The sequence below is a fragment of the Lactuca virosa genome, chromosome 6 (assembly GCF_052849685.1).
Source record: "Lactuca virosa cultivar CGN04683 chromosome 6, Lactuca_virosa_CGN04683_v6, whole genome shotgun sequence".
NCBI classification, from domain to species: domain Eukaryota; kingdom Viridiplantae; phylum Streptophyta; class Magnoliopsida; order Asterales; family Asteraceae; genus Lactuca; species Lactuca virosa.
In genome coordinates, this window is record NC_136431.1 from 2,299,411 (window position 1) to 2,309,411 (window position 10,001).

Below are 10,001 nucleotides of genomic sequence, written 5' to 3' on the forward strand. Positions count from 1 at the left end.
ATAGTTTTGTATTATTGTGTAATCACTTTGCATTGTCGCAGCGTATGAATATGATTTCCTATGATTACTTAGATGGTAATGGATCTCTATGTGAGTCGTTATAACCATGCATAATAATGACTGATTCGCCTGTCTTGGTATTTTATCTAATGCCGGTTTTGAATTAAGATTTTGTCACCCTAGACTGGCCGAGTCTAACTGTAGCGAACAGCTCAGGTGTGGGCGAGTCACCCGCGTATAGATCTATACACAAACTCTCGCTCTCCCTGCAGGAGACTCTGATTATAACTACAGGCTACGGCCGACACTTATTAATGTCGCCCGTTATTTCTCACTAAATCCCAATGAAATTGAATAACCTTGTTTTACAACCCGAATGATGTTTACGTGAATGTGAAGTAAGCCTAACAGACACTAAAGATGACAACGATGGTCTACTAATTATGTATGTTATTATAGACTGTCGAGTATGCTACGGACACGTTATAGCCCATTAAGTATATTATGAATGTTTAGGGTCTTATTAGCAATGCAAATGGACCACTAAGGCCCAATAGCATGTTAAAGCTGATAAAGTCCCATTGGATATGTAATTGGGTCACCGAAAGCCCAATAAACATGTGTGAATATATTGGGCCCAATAATCATGATATTGGGCCACAAAGACCTAATAGCACGAACAGAAGATTTTTGAGCCCAATCATTGAATCATTTATAGTTTATCGATTTTAAGTTCGTAGTGTAGGTATTTGTTGTAAGCTAAATGTTTATTCGAAGTGTTACAATACTTTGACGTTTGATTTATAACGAAGCTTGGTTATATATATATATATATATATATATATATATATATATATATATATATATATATATATATATATATATATATATATATATATAAACATTTTTAAAAACCATGCGTTATAAACTTGATATTTTTAACCCAATAATTTAATATTTGTCTATTCGGCCCAAAAACATTTAGTTTGACCATTGCAGCCAATTTATCTACAAAAATGGCACTTTTAGTCACTTTTTATGAAAATTGACATTTTTGCTCATTAAACCATTTTTCTTGACATTTTCGACCCAAACTTTATTTAAATAATAAATTCAGCCCAAAACTATTGTATTTTCCATTTCCAGCCCTTATTTGTAAAAAGTTTACACTTTTGGCTCAAATTCCGTAAGTTTTACAATTTTTGACCCCAAAATCAAAAACTTTGCATTTTTAGTCAAATTTTTGCATCAAAGTCATTTTCAGCCCCTAAAATAGTTTATTCACGTTTTAGACTCATATTTTGATAAATTTACCACTTCAGCCCCCAAAACTCTTCATTTTTCACAACTTTGGGCCCAAAAATCCGTGAGGCCCAAATGTAAGCCCAATAAGTTATAATTTATGTTTTTGATCCCTAGAAAAGTGTTATTTCCATAAAAGTCAGATTTATACGTAAATATTACTATTTTATCCTTATAAAATCGAAAATATCATATTTTACCTAAATCTTTGTTATTTTTGCAAAAATGACACTTATAAGGTTTTTTGACTTTGTTTTCACTTCTTAAGCCTAAAGACTCTTAGATCTTTGAAGTATGTTGTTTATTATGTTATTTGTTTATGTATCCTTCACACTTTAGCCATAGATTTCAAGATATAGCAAATAATATCATATTTTCACAACACAAACCAAAGAAATCACATATAACAAGCATACACACATAGATCAACACATAGCACTTGTATTCTCTCCCCAAAAACAAGTAAAAACCGAAAATAAGGGGGTATGAACTCACCTTGGGTTTGTTGTTTCGGTTTTGAAGCAAAGATGAAGGAGGTTTGTATGGTTTTTTCGGCCTTAGCAAGCTCCTTGAAGAGACCTTCGAATTTGAAAAGTTCTAGGGAGTATGATCAAGAATTTAAGGTGGTAAGAAGAGTGATTAAGTGTAGAAAGAAAGTATGTTTGCAAGATCTTACCACTAGTATGTAACTTGAAGTGATTTTTGGATGAAAACCTTTTTGAAGCTCTTATGATACTCGAAAAATTGGAGGAAGGAAGGAGATGTTCTTGAGAGAGTTTGAAGAGAAATTTTGAAGATGGTGGTGTGGTTGTGATCCTCGGCCGAGAAGAAGAAGAAGAGAGGAGAGAAGGAGTGAAATGACATGCATGGAAATCCACCATGTAATAAGGAGGTGGCTAACCCACCTTAATTCTCCTAATTTCCTTTTAATTCTTTTTATTCTTCCCTTTTTTTACTTGGGCCGAAATGGGCCTAGTGAAAGAAGGTATGGATTAATTTTGGCCCACTTCTAGCCTATGTTCGAAACTATGAGGTTCATGGAGAAGGTTTTCGGCCCATTGGGCTCCTTTGGATGGTTCACGACCCAATTAGCATAAGAGAATGGGTTTTATGGCCCATTAAAGCTAATTAAGTTAGTTATGGCCCATTAAGGCTTATTGGAGTAGTTTATTCCCTTTTAGGCCCAATATGGCCCAAAATGTCAAATCTTATGAAGGTGGGTTGAATTAGAGCCCTATTAAGGGTTCTAAGTGCAAATTAGTCAAATTGGAGGCTTATTGGTCCATTAGGCCCAATAAGAAAATCCTAGTCCATATTGGACTTAAAACCGAGATTTTTAGGGTTTCCAATCCTTTGTTGACTATTTGAAGTCTTTGTATAGAGTGTTTGATGGAATTTTGTTGTCATTGAATAAACATCATGCATGCTTTCAAGTTTTAGTTACAAATGTTATCCTTGTTAATGTTTACAAAAGCATTAGAATTTCCTGGTTGTGACAATTATGAGCATGGTCCGTTTGGGTTGCCTTCACCATAGCAACTGATAGGATGAATTATGGAGAAAGAGGATTAATTGTGATTTATTAATATATTATGTGAATAATATATTAAAAGAGAAATCATACTTTTTAATTAATATTGATCAAGAATTAATTTAGAATTAATTTTGTGATCAAAAGAGATTAATTAAATCAAGGGGACTCATACTCTAATTATAAGATAATTGCAATTGGGCTGATGGATCACCTTGGAATATAGGTTGGACGAATTCTATGGGAAGCTCATAAGGAATTAGTCCAAGGGACATTCTAGAAGGATTCCATGGGCTGCTTAAGGATTAAGCAGTTATATTAGTGTTTCCACCTAAAAACCCTAGCAACCACAAGCATAAATAGACCCCCTAACATAAGGATTTCGCCCCCTATGCTTCTTGATGTTGCCCTAGCCGATTTCCTCCCCTCTCCTAAGTCATCTTGTTGCTAGTGGTATTTGTGACTCCATTAGAGGTGCAACACTTGGGGCACTAAGCTTTCAGAAGTCAAGATCAAGAAGGATTGTGATTGTTATTGCTACATAACAATCAAGGTAATGTTTCTAACCCTAATCATATGTCAATTTCGAATTATATGCTAGTTTTAGGGTTTATTGCTTTAGTATTCAATGTTGTATGTTGAAATTAGAAAAACCTAGATCAAAGCAATTAGGGTTGCATGAACACGATAGATCAGAGACTAGGTCGTTTTTCTAGTGAATAGATGCAAAAGTGAATTGCAAAAGTTCAAGAATATCGAATTTTTGCCTTCTGACTGGCTGACTCGCCGAGTCCATGTATGGACTCGAAGAGTATGTCCTACTCAACGAGTTCCATAGTGGACTCAACGAGTCCAAGGGTCTGATGCCGGGAATTTCAATTTTCTTACCAGATTTTGTTGAGGATTACTTCCAAAACTCGTTTTTCTTGCCTAAAATCAATTTTTTATGTTTGGAATGGTTATCCTTATCAAAATTGATGGATTTGGTTAAATATGGATAATATAGGATTATTATAAGTCAAATATTTGACCTAGTAATTTAGAAAAGTTTCAAATTACACCCTTTAGGTTTTATAGTTTAAATTTGAACTTAAAAGTTTTAGTTTTTGAAATTTAAATAGTTAAACCCTAATGTTTTGAAAGGTTTCAAAACTTGTCCTCAAGTTTTGGAATTTAAAATTTTATTAAAAGGTATTAAACCACATAGTATTTTAAAAGTGTAAAATACACACTTATACTATATAGAATTAAAAGTTTAAATTTATATATGTATAAGTAAATGTCAGTCTTACCGTTAGTAGGCCTCATTCACGAAGCTGGTTTATAAGGGGTGTTTAAGGAAATTGCCTATAAAATGGCGATTGAATGGGTATCCACTTTTACCCACCACACTCTTAACTAGTGGAGGGTCGTTAGCCGCATGGGTTTGATAGGACACACCCTTCCATTATAAGTATAATGAAATAGAAAGTAACTAAACATTTGTATAAATTCCCAAATCTTAGTTACTTTAGGAAAAATGTGGAGTTGGTGCTAATCCATGAAATTGCACATTGCACCTTGTTGGTCGTTAGTGGATCGTGCATGGTTAACCGACACACTAATATGGGACCAATGAAGGATGACAATGGGTAGCTCGTAGATTATCATAGATCAATGGAGCGTGTGTGGTTAACTGGCACATTGATTAGGTGATGGACATCTTCGAGAGTACCAAGCTAATTTGCATGGTTATCCACACCTTGTTTGTGATCCTCGGCATCCCAGTCACAAACTTGAAGGGCATAATCGAGATTAAACATGCCATTGAAAAGTTCAATGAATCTCAAAAGATCTAGGAGTTTCAATTAATTTAAAACCTAATTTTCATTTTCGTTTTTCATGGTGGAAACTGATAAATCGTCATTTACCTACCTTTTGCAGCTGGATTACGACATCCCTCTTCCGTGTTGTAGAATATTGTGTTGGATCCTAGCCTTGATATTTCATTTGGGTGCTATATCAAGGATTCTTATCAACTAACTTGAATTTTTCTCTCGTTTTGTAGACGTCAAAATCTAACAACTATGGTCTTCCCAAATCCTTTGGAAAGAGTTATCCATATGAAGATGATGTTCCACGATTGGATTGTGGAAAGGGAAATCATGCTTCACTTCCTCCACCTCCTCTTATTATTCTCCCCGGCCCACGTGTTCGAAGGGTTGAAAAGTTCAAGATCACTCAAGCCCTATTGGCAAAAAGACATGAAGATGGGAAGTCTGTCTGTGCACACGTCTTGGAGATGAAGTCACACATTGATAAGTTGGAAATGATGGGTGTTATTTTCCCGAGGAAGTTGGCTATTGACTGGGTTCTTCAATCACTTCCCGACTCATATAGTGAGTTCATTATAGAGTACTATATGATGGATCACGACGTGACCCTCATTAAATTGACTTACTTGCTTATTTCTGCTGAATCAGTAATGATTTGGCGCACTGGTCTAGCAAATGTATCTTGTAAGTCAACCTCCCAAACTTCTATGGACATTGATGATGGCAACATTGGAAGTCCAGAAAAGTTTTCTCTACGCAAGAGAAAGGCTAAGTCTGAGATTGTCCCATGTGCTATTCCAAAGAAGTCCACTTGTTTCTACTGCCAAGAGAAGGGGCATTGGTTGCGAAGCTGCCATACCTACCTGAAGGATCAAGAGGATGGGAGAGTCAAGATGTGTGACTCTACTTCAGGTAAAATCCAATATCTAACTCTAGTAAGTTTCTTTTTGTAGATTCTTAATACATGATGTGAAAAGATTGCATTTTGATGTTTTGTAGGATCAAAGAAAGGAAAGGAAACTTAAAGGAAGAAGTGAGTTGAGTCTGATAACGAAGAAATGGATTTCGATCGCATGGTTCGAAGATCGGATTTTTGAGCTACTACTTTAGAGTTGGGATAGATTGCTTAGGAATATGTAATAGCATAGTTTTCATTTGAATTTGCATTGTAAGGACAAGTTTTTCCGCACCTTTTATAAATAAAATAAATTTTGATTTTGTCTTATTTATATCTCCTTGCAATGTTATTTGTGAAAATTGATGTTTGTATGTTTCTATTATAAGCAATTATAGTGGATGTGATTCTTAGTCATGTTATTTGTGGTAGTGTCATAATTTTCTAAGTAAGGAAAGATTGCCATCGCCCAAGTTTCAATTGGATAGAAGCCTGGAATCATATGATTTGAGTCGTGTGATGTATGGAAATCTTGGTACTTTGGAAAATTAAGACTAATTCCTTGTTGTCACAAGCATGAGAGTCAAGTGAAGAACTAAAGGATCTAGTACACAATGTTGTGCACTGGTCAGATCCACCACAAAGAACGATAAGACTATTCGTCATGATTTGCTAAAAGTTTAGTAAATCTGGTTATGCTTAAAAGATTAAGTATGATTCTGAATCATTGGAAAAGTTTCAATGAATAGCAGAAAGAATAAGAAGAATCAATTAGGCAGAAAGATAAAAGTTTCTCCAATCTGAAAAAATGGGAGAGTACTTAAGTATCGTGTTTTTATGATTAACTTAGTGATTATGAAACCGTGTCACAATTGATCCTCTAAGGACACCTTAGTGCACTAGTATGGCTAAGAAGAGGAATCATAAATTGTTGAAATGGTTTAATCAAAAAGTGAATCATACTTTGTTCCAAAATCAAGTCTTAGAGTCGTACTCCAAGATTGTGACTTTAGTGACATAATCTTAAGAAAAGGTTAAAGAACACTCATCAAATGTGGAGTAGAAAAGTTTCTTACTCTTGTACATTTGAAATTGGTAAGTTGTGATGTCTTGGATAAGACAAAGACCAACCAGGACCAATTGTGTGAGGTGTTTTATCTTGATAAGAAACCGCACTAACTCTTGAATATTTGTTTGACAAGAAATGTTTCTTGACAAAAGAATCTTATATGTGAAGAGGTCAGTGGGAGTCTTAAAGATCTTGAAAAGTTTCAAGAACTAATCAAGAGTAAACCTATTGTTAATCACTAGTTGAAACAATTTTGTTTCTATGCCATTCCAGTAAAGTTACTTATGCATATGAGTTCTACGAGTTCTCAATTGACTGCATAAAGGAAAACACATTTTTTAATGAAATTGCATTGACTAGTATAGGTGAGCTGCTAAATAACTTGGAAGCAATGGTGGGACCCTTGATGGAAAGAAATTAAGAATGAACAAGTTTTGTCCATAAGAGTTTGGATTTGTCATAAACATTATCTTATGATTATGGTTATGACAAATTCACATGGATAGGAGCGCAAACACCATAAAATCTAAGTGTCATAAGGTTTCTCTCCTTCATGAAAATGATTGTGAGGAAATGCTTTCACTAGGAAGATTTTAAGGAGATATCAATTGTGATAATTGCATTCTCAAATCCGATCATGATTACGGCATCCCTCTTCATGGTTGGAATTGTGAGATTGGGCAATTAGTCTAAACATTTAGGACTTATTGCTATAAGTTCTGAATTAGTTTAGACATACATATGAGCTATCTAAGGAAAGGTGTATGAGTTTGAGAAGCTTAGATAGAGGCTTATCGAAGCATATCGTATTAGAAATATGAACTTTGGAAGTCAATAAGCATTGATTTCTAGAAGTCCAACTGCTTTCTGGATACGTGTCAAAGCTAGTGGGAGCATAAATGTTATGCAGGTATGAATATAATTATCATGTTATTGGGAGCATAATTATTATGCTTAGCAATATTAATTATAGAAAACAAAAGTTTCAATTTGCAAAGTTGCAGAGGTTGAAATGTTGTTTTGCTATAATTAAGGGAGAGAATATTACACTTCATTTCAAATCTAAAAGCTTAGATCGAGAAATTTTAATGAAATTTAGTTAAAGGACATATATAAATGTTATGTTGAAAAGATTCAACATAAGAGAATTCTATATATGGCAATATTATGGCAAGAGACTGGTAAAGTATCATGTTTTCATTACGTATCGTATCCCATACGCTTCGGGTATAGGATCGATTGCATATGCTGTAATATTCGACCGTTCTGATTTTCCAAATGCCTAGGGCATTAAGAGGGAAAAAGGACCAGAACCGGACATGACTGAAATTAATTAAACAACCGTCAAGGACAATTTAAGGTTCGCAAGGATTGGTCACTTGTGGGCAATTGGAAGTATAGTAATGAATGGACCATAATGACATTATTATGATTAGATATGATTCTATTAATAATGAGTTGTCGTAAGTAAAATATGGAAATGTTTCCATATTGGGAGTTGGATATCAAGAATCTATGTCTAGATTAGAAACTTTTATGCAAGAAGGATGTTCAAAGGAATGTACTTTGAATGTGAGACTTCATCTCTATGGAATATCCTTGTAACAATCTCCAATAGAGCACTTTGTAATATCATTGACAAAGTCTTGGTGGCTTTGGTTCTGTGACATTACAAAAGGATCATTGTATAAAATATTAGAATCTAACATATTCTAATAGTGGGAAGAATTTGGTATTGTTACACTAGTGATAAGGATTATGAGTTGTGAAATGAGTATCGTTGGAAATGTGTTCAATTGATCTATTTCACAAAGTAAGGACCATAGGTAAACATAGTGTGCATGCTTGGAGCATGGGACAACTGTTGTTATAATTCAAGTAATATTTTGACTATCCGAAACATTATACAATGAATAATGTGTAATCAATATGGTGACTAAATAAAAGGTGTTTTATTTATACTCAAAAGTTTGGGGCCATATTGGATTCAATTATTCTTGTGTTTCACTTTGCATGTTTTGACTTCCCAAATAATAAGATTATTCAAACCATCCACAGTCGATAAATACTTTGGAAGTAGGTATTGAAGCTAGACTGTCACGAATATGACTGTAGATTGTCTAAAGCGTTTAGACATAGCAAAAGTCTGCTGCAGTGTTCATGAGTACTCCTGAAATATGATTTGAGTATTGGATTAAACCCACGCTCACTTGGATCGATTCATGGATTTTTTCACGAGTGATTGGTGTGACTAAAATATCTTCTATTCTTCAAACGGAGACGTGTGAGTTGTAGTTTGCAAATCGGTTGCACATTGACATATGTAAACGCACCAGTAACTTGGTGTTATAAAACATATTGTTGTGTGTGATTTGATGAGTAAATACAAGCAAGCATTTGAGTCGAAGTTTATCCGTTCCTTTTACCCAAAGTAGGATAAAAGCGATATCTGTAGGCCCCTCGATGATTTAGTGATGACACCCTAAAGTGCTTTGCCAAACTTGGACTAAGTTGATGTGTTCAATTGTAGTCTGTTGTCAGTCGTCATAAATCGGAAATCGGGAAACAACACATAGACGGAGAGAATGATTATAATCCATCTCTCATGTCTATACAATATCTAGAATGGAGGAATATATGATCCCTTATCTAAAGGACGTGTTACTGATAAGATCAGAGTTGACAGCGGCTTTTAAATGCTACGATTGTTGATTAGGTTCTGAAGTCGTAATTGCAAAATAGTTATTAGACTTATCCAAGTGGGAGACTATTGGATTAGGTGTCCAAGCCCATAACTATTTTGGTATGTACTTGACCCGATTATGAGCATGGGCCTTTTGGGTTGCCTTCACCATAGCAACTGATAGGATGAATTATGGAGAAAGAGGATTAATTGTGATTTATTAATATATTATGTGAATAATATATTAAAAGAGAAATCATATTGTTTAATTAATATTGATCAAGAATTAATTTAGAATTAATTTTGTGATCAAAAGAGATTAATTAAATCAAGGGGACTGATACTGTAATTATAAGATAATTGCAATTGGGCTGATGGATCACCTTGGAATATAGGTTGGACGAATTCTATGGGAAGCCCATAAGGAATTCGTCCAAGGGACATTCTAGAAGGAGTCCATGGGCTGCTTAAGGCTTAAGCAGTCATATTAGGGTTTCCACCTAAAAACCCTAGCAGCCACAAGTATAAATAGACCCCCTAACATAAGGATTTCGGCCCCTATGCTTCTTGATGTTGCGCTAGCCGATTTCCTCCCCTCTCCTAAGTCATCTTGTTGCTAGTGGTGTTTGTGACTCCATTAGAGGTGCAAGACTTGGGGCACTATGCTTTCAGAAGTCAAGATCAAGAAGGATTCTGATTGTTATTGC